Source organism: Pongo abelii, chromosome 5, assembly GCF_028885655.2.
Source record: "Pongo abelii isolate AG06213 chromosome 5, NHGRI_mPonAbe1-v2.0_pri, whole genome shotgun sequence".
Taxonomy (NCBI): domain Eukaryota; kingdom Metazoa; phylum Chordata; class Mammalia; order Primates; family Hominidae; genus Pongo; species Pongo abelii.
In genome coordinates, this window is record NC_071990.2 from 28,841,649 (window position 1) to 28,856,916 (window position 15,268).

General features: G+C 43.1%; 3 non-coding genes across 3 annotated transcripts; 1 reads left to right on the top strand and 2 right to left on the bottom strand.

Moving 5' to 3' along the window:
• Positions 1-12,096: 12,096 nt before the first annotated feature.
• Positions 12,097-12,201, top strand: TRNAL-CAA (transfer RNA leucine (anticodon CAA)). The gene is made up of 2 exons: positions 12,097-12,134; positions 12,157-12,201. It is a non-coding gene; the product is annotated as a tRNA-Leu (tRNA).
• A 469-nt stretch (positions 12,202-12,670) lies between these two features.
• Positions 12,671-12,742, bottom strand: TRNAQ-CUG (transfer RNA glutamine (anticodon CUG)). Its single transcript has one exon. It is a non-coding gene; the product is annotated as a tRNA-Gln (tRNA).
• A 1,944-nt stretch (positions 12,743-14,686) lies between these two features.
• TRNAL-AAG (transfer RNA leucine (anticodon AAG)) lies at positions 14,687-14,768 on the bottom strand. The gene has a single exon. It is a non-coding gene; the product is annotated as a tRNA-Leu (tRNA).
• Between the last annotated feature and the right edge of the window lie 500 nt (positions 14,769-15,268).

A 15,268-nucleotide genomic window follows, 5' to 3' on the forward strand; every position in this document is an offset into this window, starting at 1 on the left:
ATTTTTCAAAGAATCGGTAACCGTGCAGCCTTCTCATTAATTTCTCTATTTGTACTTTTTCACTGATTCAAATACCACCTCAAGGAATAGAATTATCCTTAAAAATTCTTAAAGAAGAAAATGCTTTTCATTCTGTCGCTTCTTACTCAGACATCTTCAAAGTTTTGTGGGGTTTTTTTTGTTGTTGTTTATTTGTTTGTTTTTGCCTCTGGGACATTGTCCAAATTCTTTAGTATAAAGGCCTAATGAAATTCTTATTAATAGGACCGGTAGCTCACGCCTGTAATCCCAGCACTTCCGGAGGCTGAGGTGGGCGGATCCCGAGGTCAGGAGATCATGACCAGCCTGGCCAACACAGTGAAACCCCATCTCTACTAAAAATACAAAAATTAGCCGGGCATGGTGGCACACACCTGTAGTCCCAGCTACTCAGGAGGCTGAGGCAGGAGAATGGCGTGAACCCGGGAGGCGGAGTTGCGGTGAGCTGAGATCGCACCACTGCACTCCAGCCTGGGCGACAGAGCGAGACTCCGTCTCAAAAAAAAAAAAAAGTATATGCTCAATAAACATGTGAAAAGAGGTGATGTTAATTTTAATTTATGAGATTAGCAAAGATTTAAAACTTTGACAGTATTCAGTATTGATGAGAATATGAGGAATTCCAGTACACTATGAGAATGTAAATTGGGAGAACACCATTGAAAGCAATTTGACAACTGGGCTGGGCGCGGTGGCTCACGCCTGTAATCCCAACACTTTTGGGAGCTGAGGCGGGTGGCTCACCTGAGGTCAGGAGTTCGAGGCCAGCCTGACCAACATGGAGAAACCCTGTCTCTACTAAAAATACAAAATTAGCTGGGCGTGTTGGCGCATGCCTGTAATCCCAGCTACTCAGGAGGCTGAGGCAGGAGAATAGCTTGAACCCGGGAGGCGGATGTTGCGGTGAGATCACGCCATTGCACTCCATCCTGGGTGACAAGAGCGAAACTCCATCTCGATTAAAAAAAAAAAAAGTAAAAGAAAACAATTTGACAATCACTAAAAAAATTTAAATGCACTCACTCTTAGAACCTTCTACTCTGCTTCTCTCCCATCTGGGCAGAGATGTTTGATTATACAAGGATTGCCATTACAGCATTGTTTGGATTTGTAAAATGCTGGGACCAACATCAATATGCTCCAACAGGGGATAAGTTAATGAAAATATTATGCGGGTGTACAATGAAATGCTATGCAGTTTCCAAAAACAAAAACAAAGAAGGAGGAGGAGGAAGAAGAAGAGGAAGAGGAGGAGGAAGAGGAGGAGGAGGAGGAAGAGGAAGAAGAAGAAGAAGAATAAAAGAAAAAGAAGAAATAATCTAGTAATAGGGAAAGCTGTCTGAGATTTATTTACTCATTAATTTATTCAACAAATATTTGTTGAGTGTCAACTATGTGCCAGTCTTCTAGATTCCAGGACACTGTGTGGAACAATACAGACAAGGTTGCTGGGGTCATGGAATTACTTTCTAGAGGGAAAGATGGATGATAAGCAAACCAAGCAATAAACACATGGTATGAAACATGCCATAAAGTGGAATGAATCAGAATATGGAAGATGAAGAGTGATGGTTATTACTTTATATTGGGTCATCAGGGTGGAATCTCACTGATGAGGTAGCCAAACAGCTGCTGCAGTTTAGAGTCTCAAATTTGCATGTCACTGGGCATTTATCTCAGAGAAATAAAAATGTTTGTTCACCCAAGAGTCTGCACAAAACATTGTTCATAATAGCCAAGCCTAGAAATAATTCAAATGTCCTCGAATGGTGAAGAGTTAAACAGTGGCACATCCATACGTGAAATACTACCCAGAGATAAAAATGAATGAACTACAGAGATAGGCAGCAACTTGGATAGATCTCAAGGAAATTATGCTGAGTGAGAAAAGTCAATCTCAGGTTGTGATTTGTATGATTCCATTAATAACATTTATTTATTTATTTATTTATTTATTTATTTATTTATTTATTTATTTTTGAGAAAGAGTCCCACTGTGTTACTCAGGCTGGAGTGCAGTGGGACAATCTTGGCTTACTGCAGCCTCTGCCTTCCAGGTTCAAGCGATTCTCTTGTGTCCGCCTCTGGAGTAGCTAGGATTAAGGCATGTACCACCATGCCCAGCTATTTTTTTTTTTTTTTTTTGTATTTTTAGTAAACACGGGTTTTCACCATGTTGGCCAGGCTAGTCTCCAACTCTTGACCTCAAATGATCCACCTGCCTCGGCTTCCCAAAGTGCTGGAATTACAGGAGTGAGCCGCTGTGGCCAGCCCACAACATTCTTGAAATGATAAAATTATAGAGATAGAGAGCAGATGAGTAGTTGCTAGGCATTAGGGAGAGAGAAGGGAAGGAGGTGTCTGTGGCTATAAAAGGGTACCCTGAGGGATCCTTGTGATGGAACATTTTTGTATCTTGACTGTAATGTTGTTCCTATGTGATATTTACACATGCAATAAAATTGTATAGAACTAAACACACACAAACAGATGAGTGTATGTAAAAATGGTGAAATCTGAGTAAGATTGGTGGATTTTATCGATAATAATTTCCTGGTGTGATATTGTACTGTATTTATGCAAGATGTTACCATTGGGAGAAACTGAGTGAAGGGTATGCTGGATCTTTATTTTTATTTTATTTTATTCTTTTGGAGACAGAGTCTTGCTCTGTTGCCCAGGCTGGAGTGCAGTGGCATGATCTTGGCTCACTGTAACCTCCGCCTCCTGGGTTCAAGCAATTCTCATGCCTCAGCCCCCCAAGTAGCTGGGATTACAGGCATGTGCCACCATGGCCAAGTAATTTTTGTATTTTTAGTAGAGACGGGGTTTTGCCATGTTGGTCAGGCTGATCTTGAACTCCTGGCTTCAAGCAATCTTCCCTCCTCTGCCTCCCAAAGTGCAAGGCTTATAGGAGCGAGCCACTGCACCCAGCCACTGAATCTTAATTACATCCTATAACTGTATGTGAATCTACAATTATGTCAAAATAAATGTAAAAAAATTTCTGCAGTCACAGCATCAATGACTTGTCTTTCCCAGCCAGCAAAGCCCTGTGTTTTGCTCTTATTGATTGGACTAATCCCTGTGGACAGAGAAATTCATGGGCCAGTTGGCTTAGGTTTGGTTTTACTACCTATTCCTGAACCAATTACTATGGCAAGGGGACTGAGATAATGCTCACTAGTCTATGCATCAAGACCTACTGAAAAATGTAATTGTCATTAGTCATCTAAATATCATTTATTTTTGAATTGGTTATGTGCTTCCCAACATTTAGCTATATTCTATTTCCTGGGGATAAAATCTTTGAAGACAGTGGGAGGGAAAACTAATCTGACCCCTTCTTTCAAACAGCAAGGGGTTGAGGATTTCCTTGATTTTAACACAGGCATTTTGAATATGAGCAGACCATGCCTGGTAAACACACTAGACAAGATTCCTGCCCTTATGGAGCTGACAGGCCACTGGGGGCTGGATGGAGGCCGGGATGGTAGCTGTCTCCAAGATAGTCACTATCTTAGAGACCTCTCATATGCACATGACATTGGATCACCAAGATATGTAAGTTGGGCATCATGGCACATGTCTGTAGTTCCAGCTACTTGGGAGGCTAAGGTGGGAGGATTGCCTGAGCCCAGGAGTTTGAGGCTGCAGTGAGCTATGATCATGCCACTGCACTCCAGCCTGGGCGACAGAGTGAGATCCTCATCTAAAAAAAAAAAAGGCCGGGCGCGGTGGCTCGTGCCTGTAATCCCAGCACTTTGGGAAGCCAAAGCAGGCAGATCACCTGAGGTCAGGAGTTCAAAACTAGCCTAACCAACATGGAGAAACCCCGTCTCTACTAAAAATACAAAATTAGCTGGGCATGGCGGCGCATGCCTGTAATCCCAGTTACTTGGGAGGCTGAGGCAGGAGAATCACTTGAACCTGGGAGGTAGAGGTTGCGGTGAGCCAAGATCACACCATTGCACTCCAGCCTGGGCAACAAGAGCGAAACTCTGTCTCAAAAAACAAACAAACAAACAACAACAACAACAACAGAAAACAGGGTGCAGCCCACTCCTCCAGCCCCTTGAATCTGGTGGGCTGGCCTGTAAGTACTCTGACTAACACTGTATGGCAGAAGTGATTCTATACCAGTGCCAGGCCAGGGCTGTAAGAGGGCTGAGAGCCTGTCTTGTGTCTCTGAGTCCTGAAACACCATAGATAATGTCTTTATTACTCTCCTCAGGCTGGCATACGAAATACTAGATGGCTTAAAAAACAGGAATTTATTTTCTCACATTTTATTTTCTGGATACTGGAAGTCCAAGATCAAAGTCTGCAGGGTTGGTTTCTCCTGAGGTCTCTCTCCTTGGCTCGCAGGCAGCCGCCTTCTGACTATGTCCTCACATGACCTTTTCTCTGTGCACATGCACCTCTGATGTCTCTTCTTCTTCTTATAAGGACACCAGTATTATCAGCTTAGGGCCTAACTCTTATGACATCATTTATCCTTAATTGTCATCCCTGTAAAGATCCTATCTCCAGGCAGTCGTGGTGGCTCACGCCTGTAATTCCAGCAATTTGGGAGGCCGAGGCAGGTGTATCACTTGGGGCTGGGAGTTCAAGACCAGCCTGGCCAACATGGCGAAAACCTGTCTCTACTAAAAATACAAAAATCAGCTGGGCATGGTGGTGCACACCTGTAATCCCAGCTACTCAGGAGGCTGAGACAGGAGAATCACTTGAACTCAGGAGGCGGAGGTTGCAGTGAGCCAAGATTGAGGCACTGCACTCCAGCCTGGGCAGCAGAGCAAAACTCTATCAAAAAAAAAAAAAAAAAATTATCTTCAAATGTAGTCACACTGGGGGTTAAAATTCCAAAACATGAGTTGGGAGCTGTGTGTATGTGGTGGGCGGAGTGGACACAACTCGGTCCTACTCTACTACAGGACTCCTACTCTACTACACCTACTCTACTACAGGACTCCATAAAGGGGGAGTGAGCTCACTGAGGCCATCCTTCCAGCCATTCCCTGAGAAAAGCATGAGGATTGTCAATGAAGAGCAGCCCAGCTGCCAAATGGATACATTCTGAGTTGCCAGTTAATGCCAGGTGTAACAGAAAAATCATCCCAGTGAGCCCTACCTGTTGGGGCAGTTTGTTATGCAGTATGAAATAAGCAGAATAAGGAGTGGCATTCAGTTATTAATCAAATCAATATGTGGTTACTAATTGTGACAAGTTCTATGATGGAAAAGACAGGATGCTATGAGAAAGAATAACACAGCGGGTGGGAATGGCATCACGAACTGCAAGGGAGAAATAATTGAAGGACCTAGAGATGTTGGGCCTGAAGAAGACTTCAATGCTTTTGTGAGCTCTGGAACCATTTCTCTTCCCTTTCTGGGCTAAACTTCTTGAATAAGCAGATGCCTCCGCTTTCCTTGCAGGTGACCACTCCCTCCAGATCAGCCTCTCATAAAACTTTTCCCATCTTCCCAGGTCACAACAATTTTTCCCTTTTTAACATTGTATTAGGCTGTGCCTGCACTGCTGTAAAGAAATACCTGAGGGCCGAGTGCAGTGGCTCACACCTGTAATCCCAGCACTTTGGGAGGCTGAGGCGGGCGGATCACTTGAGGTCAGGAGTTTGAGACCAGCCTAGCCAACATAGTGAAATGCTGTCTCTACTAAAAATATAAAAAATTAGCCGTGTGTGGTGGCGTGTGCCTGTAATCCTAGCTACTTGGGAAGCTGAGGCAGGAGAATCGCTTGAACCTGGGAGGTGGAGGTTGCAGTGAGCTGAGGTTGTGTCACTGTACTCCAGCCTTGGCAACACAGAGAGAGACTCCGTCTCAAAACAAAACAAAACAAAACAAAAAGAGAGAAATACCTGAGACTGAGTAATTTATAAGAAAAGAGTTTTAATTGGCTCATGATTCTGTAGGCTGTACAGGACGCACAGTGGCAGCTGCTTCTGCAGAGGCCTTGGGAAACTTCTGGGTTTTTGTTTTTTTTTTTTCAGACGGAGTTTCTCTCTTGTTGCCCAGGCTGGAGTGCAATAGCGCTGTCTTGGCTCACTGCAACCTCCACCTCCCGGGTTCAAGCAGTTCTCCTGTCTCAGCCTCCAAGTAGCTGGGATTACAGACGTGCACCACCGCGCTTGTCTAATTTTGTATTTTTTTAGTAGAGACTGGTTTCACCGTGTTGATCAGGCTGGTCTTGAACTCCTGACCTCAAGTGATCCACCTGCCTCGGCCTCCCAAAGTGCTGGGATTACAGGTGTGAGCCACCGCACCTGGCCTAGGAAACTTCGAATCATGGAGGAAAACAAAGGGGGAGCAGGCACATCGCCTGGCGAGAATGGAGCAAGGAGGCCCCACCAGACCCCACCTCCAATATTGGGGATTACATCTCAACGTGAGACAAATATCCAATTTGAGTGGGGACAAATATCCAAACTATATCAAACATTTTTAGAGTTTATGCTGTAGAGCATTTAATTGACATTAAATGATAAACTGTCTCATATTGTTAATTTATTGAGGTAAAATATACATAAAGGGCACAAGCCTTCAGTGTATAAGCTAATGAATTGTTACATGTGTGTAGCCACCATGCAGATCAAGAGGAAGAATATTTTCAGCATCCAGGAAGGCTCTCTCATGTCTCTTTCTATCAGTATCCACTCCCAGAGGTTACTTAGAAAAAAATCACTATTCCAAATTTCTAGAAGCATTGATTAATTCTGCCTGTTCTTGAACTTCCTAGGAAGAGACTCCTATCATAAGCACTTATTGGGTTGTTTTAAATTGTTGTCTGTTATGAATAAAGCTGCCCTGAATGTTCTGGTGGTATATGTCTGTTCATGGACAAATGCTCTCATTTCTAGGAGTGGAATTGCTAGTAGGCATATGTTTAGTTTTTTAGATAATGCCAAAAAATGTACCATAGTGAATGTGCTAATTAACACTTCTAGCAGCAATGCATGAGAATTCTAGTTGCCGCACATATTACACCAACACTTGGTACAGCATATGTGTTTTAAAATATTTTAGCTGTTCAGGTTGATTTGTAGTGGTATCTCAATGTGGTTTTAATTTATATTTCCCTGCTAATTAATGATACTGAGCACATTTTCAAATTTTCTTTTCCTAGAGTGCAGTTATGCAATTATGACCCACTGCAGCCTCAACTTCCCAGGCTCATAGGATCCTCCTACCTCAGCCTCCTGAATAGCTCGGACTAGAGGCACAAGCCACCATGCCTGGCTAATTTTTTTTTTTTTTGTAGAGATGGTGGGGCGGGGGGAGTCTTACTATGTTGCCCAGGCTGGTCTCGAACTCCTGGGCTCAAGTAATCCTCCCACCTCCTGAAGTGCTGGCAGCATTACAGCGTGAGCCCCTGTCCCTGGCCTCATATGTGTACTGACTATTTGAATGTAGTCTTTAGGGACGTTCCTGATCAAGTCTTTTGTCATTAAAAAAAAATTATTTGTCTTTTTCTTGTTGATTTACAAGAGTGCTTTATATATTTAGGATGAGTCCTTTCTCAGGTATGTATTTTGCAAATGTTTCCTGCAATTTGTGGCTTCCATTTTTCATTTTCTTTTTCTTTTTCTTTTTTTTTCGGGAGACAGAGTCTTGCTCTGTTGCCAGGCTGGAGGGCAGTGGCACAATCTCGACTCACTGCAACCTCTGCCTCCCGGGTTCAAGCGATTCTCCTGCCTCAGGCTCCTGAGTAGCTGGGACTACAGGTATGCACCACCATGCTCAGCTAATTTTTGTATTTTTAGTAGAGACGGGGTTTCACTGTGTTGGCCAGGATGGTCTTGATCTCTTGACCTTGTGATCTGCCTCAGCCTCCCAAAGTGCTGGGATTACAGTCGTGAGCCACCGCGCCCGGCCTCCATTTTTCATTTTCTTAATGATGTTTTTTGATGAATAGAAGTTTCCAGTTTTGATGAATTTTATTTCATCAACTTTATTGATTTATTTTTAAAATTTTTACACTTATTTATTTATTTAATAGACATGGGTTCTTGCTGTGTTGCCCAGGCCAGAGTGCAGTGACTGTTCACAGGGGCTATCATTGTGCACTACGACCTCAATTTCCTGGGCTCAAGCGATCCTCCCACCTCAAGCCTCCTGAGTAGCTGGACTACAGGTGGGTGCCTGTTTAACTTTTTTTTTTTTTTCATTTTGGTTACTCCTTCCTGTGTTTGAAATCTTTGCGTACCTTACATTCATTAACATATTCTCTTTCTAGAAGCTTTACTTTCCCTGTCATACTTAGGTGTATTGTCCATTATGAATTCATTTTTGTGTTTGGTGTGAGGCAAAGGTCTAGATTTAGTTTTTTTCCTAATTGGTCCAGCACCTTTTATTGAAAAGTTATGTCATAAATTTGTAAATGCATTTCTGTCTATTCACCTCGTTTTAACCACTATGTCCAAAAAGCAGAAAATAGGTGCACTAATGGAAAACCAGTTCACCAGATTTACTTATTCTTTTTTTTTCTTAGACGGAGTCTCCCTCTGCCGTCCAGGCTGGAGTGCAATGGCATGATCTCGGCTTACTGCAACCTCCTGCCTCAGCCTCCCGAGTAGCTGGTACTATGGGCAGCCGCCACCACGCCACCATGCCCAGCTGATTTTTATATTTTTAATAGAGACGGGGTTTCACCATGTTGGCCAGGATGGTCTCGCTCTCTCGCCCTCGTGATCCCCGCACCTTGGCCTCCCAAAGTGCTGGGATTACAGGCGTGAGCCACCGCGCGCGGCCTATATTTTGTATTTTTAGTAGAGATGGAGTTTCACCATGTTGGCCGGGGTGGTCTTAAACTCCTGACCTCAAGTGATCCGCCCGCCTCAGCCTCCCAAAGTGCTGGGATTACAGGTGTGAGCCACCACACCGGGCCTACTTGTTCTTTTTAACTAATTATAACATTTACAGCAACTCATATGTTAAAGTGGTTTTAACAGCTTTAAAAGGTTTCTGTGGGATTATCATTGACCTGTTTTTACTTTGTCCTAGTAATAGCTTCGTAGGAAAGATTAATTTTTCCTTAGCCCAACAGAGAGAGGTGAGACTGATGGACATAAAAAGAAAATACTCAAGAAAATATATTAATCAATAGTGTATTTTATTATTAGAATACATCCATAAGAATCCTTTATATTTATGCCTACGCTCTTCATGAATCTCTTCATGTGGATATATTTATTTACGTATACATTTATTAATTCAACATATATTTATTGAATACATTTTTGAATATAGTAATATACATTCATATTTATTATTATTATTATTACGAGATGGAGTTTCACTCTGTTGCCCAGGCTGGAGTGCAGTGGTGCCATCTCAGCTCACTGCAACCTCTGCCTCACAGGTTCAAGGGATTCTCACGCCTCAGCTTGGGAATACAGGGGCCCGCCACCACACCCATCTGTTTTTTTGTATTTTTAATAGAGACGGGGTTTCACCATGTTGGCCAGGGTGGTCTCGAACTCCTGACCTCAGGCAATCCGCCTGCCTTGGCGTCCCAAAGTGCTGAGATTATAGGCATGAGCCACCATGCCCAGCCTCATATGTATAATTTTTAGTTAAGTTAATATTTATGGTTTTCATCATTATGACTTTGTAATATTTTTCACAGCTGAGCTCCATGGTATACCATAATTACCTTCTTTGACAACCTTTTGTTCTTCCTGGGATTAATAATTGCCTCCTATTCTTTGCTTACTTTTCTAAATATTTATTCCTAATTCAATACCAGCTTTCTGACACTATTTTCTGGTCAAATGCATGAGGCAGTATGTCAGTTCCATTTTCCCCCATTGGAAACAACCCTCATTTAGCCCTCTTTCTTCTATTCCACCATAGATTGATTGCCTTCTAGCCTGGTAGCTCAGCAGTTGCCCTGGAATTTTTTCCTTTACCTTTCTCCTGTGTTAGGAGGTCCCCAGTCACCGGATTTCATATTTCCTTTTTCTTAGTTTAATTCCCTAGTTAGTGGACAATTCTCCAGAAGCTTTCTGAGAAAAGGTACTTGGGAGATAATGTTCTGAAAATGTCCATTCACATTTGATTGATAGTTTGGCTGGGTTCAGAAATCTGGTTGTGGAAACTATTTTCCTTTATTGAAATGATTTAGAAGGTATTGCCTCATTGTCTTTCAGCTTTTGGTGTTGGTGTTGCTGTGGAGAAAAAAAGATGCCATTCTAATTCATAATCCTTTCTGTGCAATCTTTTAGTTTTCTTTCTGGAAACATTTAGGATCTTCACTTTATTCCTCTGATATTTCACAATGACAAGTTTTATTGTGGGGCTTTGCCACACACTATGCAAGGTAGTTGGTGGGCGTTTTAAATCTGGAGATTTAAGGTCTTCGGTTCTGAAAAATAATCTTATATTACATCTTTATCTCCTTTATTCCACTTTCTCCTCTTTTCCTAGAATCCCTGTTAGTTTGTTGGCATATCTTCTATTATACATCCTTTTATTTTCTTATCAATTCTCTGCTATTTTCCATCATTCACCCCAAACTTTCCAGATTTCTACAACCTTATTTTGAAATTTTAGGCCAGGCGCAGTGGCTCACAACTGTAATCCCAGCACTTTGGTAGGCTGAGGCGGGCGGATCACCTGAGGTTGGGAGTTCGAGACCAGCCAGACCAACATGGAGAAACCTTGTCTTAACTAAAAACATAAAATTAGCCGGGCGTGGTGGCGCATGCCTGTAATCCCAGCTACTCTGGAGGCAGAAGAATCTCTTGAACCTGGAAGGCAGAGGTTGCGGTGAGCCGGGATTGCGTCATTGCACTCCAGCCTGGGCAACAAGAGCCAAACCCCGTCTCAAGAAAAAAAGAAGAAATTTTTAAAAATCCGGCCATCATAATATTATTAATAATTTTAAGAACTCCCCTCCTTTTTGTTTCATGAGTGCAGTATCTTCTCTTACTTTCCCGAGGATTAATTATAATTTTTTAAAAATCCAGCTTCCTGCATTGTATTTGTTTCCTCTTAGGTTCTTCCTGCCCCCTTCTGTTTGTATTCGTCCTTGTCTTATTGTAGAAATATTTTCACAACCACCTGATTATCCTTGGTTGTCGTACATATTTTAAGTAAGGCACTAAACACCTGATTCTGGAAGCTCTGTGGACCTGGTCCAAGCCTGCAGACTGCAGAGTCTTTGGGGATTCTATGGAGACCCAGCCATTTTTTTGGGAGACCCTCAAATGCTAGTGTTTGTTGTTGTTTTAATTTCTATTTTTTCCTTGTAAATTGACTTGGATATCTCATCTGTCTTTCTTTATCTCTGGAAAACTTTATCCCAGTTTCCCTTGACATACTCCTTCAACCTCCTGGGAGAGGTAGGGGGAGGGGAGATGAGCCTGTTTGACTAGTTCTGGGAATGTGGTGAGGGAAGAGATCTGGGGATTTCGGCTCTGTGCTGACACTTCCTTCATGCTACTCTGGTTTTGCACCCCTGCACTTCACCCTCTTTCAACTCCTGACCAAGTCAACTCCTGTTACTCACATCGACAGTCATTTTTCATGTTCAAGACCCCTGAACCGCTCTCATCCCCCACTCTCCACTAACTCTCCTGCTTCGCTTCAGGTCTACATTGGCTCGCTCATTTCTTCCCTGCTGAGCTCTTTGATTAGTTTGCTAAGCAGCATCTCGGGAACAGCTCCCGTGCTGTGTGTGTTCTTTCTTGTCATGGATATGTGTTTTTTCTTGTCATGCTATCTGTTCTTTCTTGTTCAGGGCAGAGTCGCGGCTGGGTTGTTAGGATGCTCGCGCCCCTGTACTCGGGGCTTGCAGGGAAGTGTAGAAGGGGGCGAGGGGCGAGAAACGCTGAATTCTAGCCTGAATTGGTAGGAGAGCCTCGCAAGTTGAGTCACGGTTCCTGATTCCATTTCGATAGAACGTTTTGTTCACTTGTAGGAATTTCCTTTTTCATTTCTTTCATAAATCGCGAACGTAGTAATGACTTACGCTGGTTACGCATTCATTACAATCGAAGATTATATTGATTTGCGATGATAAGCGTCTCACGTGTCAGGATGGCCGAGTGGTCTAAGGCGCCAGACTCAAGCTTGGCTTCCTCTTGTTGAGGATTCTGGTCTCCAATGGAGGCGTGGGTTCGAATCCCACTTCTGACACAACTATTTTATTCTCCCTCTACTCTACTTTCTCAGCCATTTCTGTGTTATCATTCTTTCTACCTCAACTTTTTTGATTCTAACTAAAATGATACACTCTCAATGAGGTCTGCCCCCTTGCTTTTCAGTCTTGTTCGCTGTTTAGTAGTGAATCACGTTTTGCCCCACTTTGGTCAGTTCGTTAAAAGGCGCATTCATTTACCACATTAGCACTCACTCAGAGGCGTACTGGGAGGAAAGTAGACTAGGTAGGAATAGAAAGACATGTATACAGACTCCATCATTACATACTGGCCCTGAGCTCATAGGTTATTGGGACCGCAGATTACATGTTCTTCCTTACGGCCAGAAACCATCAAAAATAAAAGTGATGAAACTGAAACAGAAAGCAGCAAGGTTCACGCTCAAGTTACCGGAAACAAGGCAAAAGCTCAAGTTACCGGAAACAAGGCAAAAAGAGAGAAACGATAGGTTCCACCGAGATTTGAACTCGGATCGCTGGATTCAGAGTCCAGAGTGCTAACCATTACACCATGGAACCCTCCTTAGCAAAAAGCGGATACTCGATCCACCTGGGGTCTCTCTTTTCTTCTACTTGCTGATTGATTTAAAGTAATTTTGCAGGGGCAGTTTTTTTTGTTTTGGAGTGCCAAACGCAGAGATGGAAGGGGTAGGGCTTACACACTGTTTCCACTGCGCCTTTCTCCCAGATTTCCTTCCATCCTTTGGGGCAGGGCAGTATACTGATCTGGGAATATGGTTATTCCTGGAGATTTTTATTTTCTTTCGTTTCCAGCCCACGAAAAGGTAAATTGAATTTTAGTCTCACGGTTTGAAAGGGAGAAAAGAGAGAAAAGAAAAAATATACTATCTACTTTCTACAGTCTCATTTATTCATTGTACGATACCTACAGATGCCTCTAGAACAGCCTCCGGGTATCTTGGCACTGCCCCTCAGTTGTAACCATGGGCTTAAATTTTTAAAATCTGTCTCCCGCATTCCTTCAAAATGCCTTAAGTGCAGGGCTGAGTCTCAGTAGTCTTTGATAGCCCACGGTCTGCTACTTTGCAGAAGCTCAACCAATGCTTGTTGCATGAATGCATAAATGAAAGGATGAGTGAATGAATGAATGAATGAATGAATACTCAGTGGGACAGCCCAGCTTAGACTTTTGGGAGACTTTAGACTTCTTTTTTGCCTTCACTCTCTAGGTTAAATTTTACAAGTTCAAAAGGGAATAATTATTTCTCCTCCTCCTCCTATTTTCTTTTGCCTTTCCAGGTCCTAGCTCCCAGGTGGACATCTTAGCGTCCAGATGACCCCACATATAGGTGTCCTTTAGTATGGATGACCAAACTAGGATGTTATAGTGCTGGACGTAGTCATTCATTTTTTTCAAATCTTAACTTTATTAAGATAACATGGTTCTTTATCTAGTAATTATGAGAACAACATATAACAAATAGACCACATATATATGTAGCGTGTCTGGAAGAAATACTCAGATATAAATTACTACTTTAGTCAATCTTAATATTAATTATTGGTCAATTATGCTTAATGTGCCTCTCTAGTCCCTCAAGACTGAATTGCTAAGGAACCCTGGAATCATTTGCTGGCATTCACCCTTTCAAGCAAGGTGCCTGTTACAAAATATCTGCTTAATTAGTATGTATTGGATACATCTTTTGGAAGGTGAGGAAGGAAGCAGTGAAATTAGAAGACTTCTGCCTAGGCGACTGTAAAGTGCTCCTAAGCATCTACCCACCTCCCTGCACACACAAACTCTCCATTCTATCTCCTCGAGTCTCCTAGCCTTAAAAGATGGTCTAAACTACCCCAGATCCAGGTAAATAACGGATCAAGGCCTTCTTCCCTAAAACAGGTGTTGTTCTTTCTATTCTATGAGCCTCCACCTTATTTCTTAAAAAAAAAAAAAGGAAAAAAATGTTTACTGTTTAAGATGATATCAGAATCTCAAAAGCTAACTCTTCAACTGTGTTCACCTAAGGACCTTAAACTGCTCTCTGAGGATAGGTGAAGGGGGAAAGGCTCTAGGTGTCTGGTGACTGTTTCTTTTGTTGGTTCGTTTGTTTTTTCAGCCTTAGCACATTTATCCCTTGGAGAAGACAATGGAAAATAGGGCAGATGGGCGTGCGTGGCTTATTTTTTCTTAAGTCTGGAGTTAAGAAGGTTGTACTTTTTCCTTAGGATTGCCCTTGGTTGGTTCACAAATCTTGCAAAGTGAATGGAAACACATGAAGGCCACTGAAGGGAATAACTAGGGGACGAGATGTCTGAGCCCCTAAATGGAGAAACATTTGGGCACTGTTTGTGGGACTGTACATATGGGTGTTATCTGTGGCCCCTAGGAAAACAGAAGAGGAACCTGTCTCACTTAGGAAGCTGTGAGAACTGCCCACACAAGGCTTGAAAATGGAACTCTACTGGGTTAGAATGACGAGGGGGAAAAACATCTCACACTGGCAGCGGTGGGACTCGAACCCACGCCGCCGAAGAGACTGGAGCCTTAATCCAGCGCCTTAGACCGCTCGGCCACGCTACCGCCCGCAGGCTGTGTTGCCGCTTGCAGTTTCACCCAAGTGACTGTCGCCCCTTTCCAGTCCTTTCATTCCCATTCCCACATCACCATAAGTCTTTCCCTCAGGCCCCTTCTTCAGCATTCCTTGCTTCTCAGCATAGCCCGAGAACCCCCTGATCCCCGACACTTTGCTTCCTCTCAGCTCCCAGGTGGATCCTGGACAGGATGCTGCAGGTGGTGCAGGAGGGGAACCCTGCCCCATTTATCATCAACACAATAAAAAGGGGTCGAAGTGTCCGAGAGCGCCAGAGGACGCCATGGGCTCCACATCCGCTTGGATTCCAGGAAGTAAGCCTCTCGACTTCAGGAGTAAGCAAGTCCAACCCTTTGGTTTGAGCCTGTTGCTTCTAAGAGAAGCGAGGAAAAATCCTGAGACCTCCTCCCCTCGCCCTTCATCCATTTCAGGGTACCGAGTGTCTCCACGGAACTTCACAAGGGAGGCAAAGAGTGAACTCATTATTATT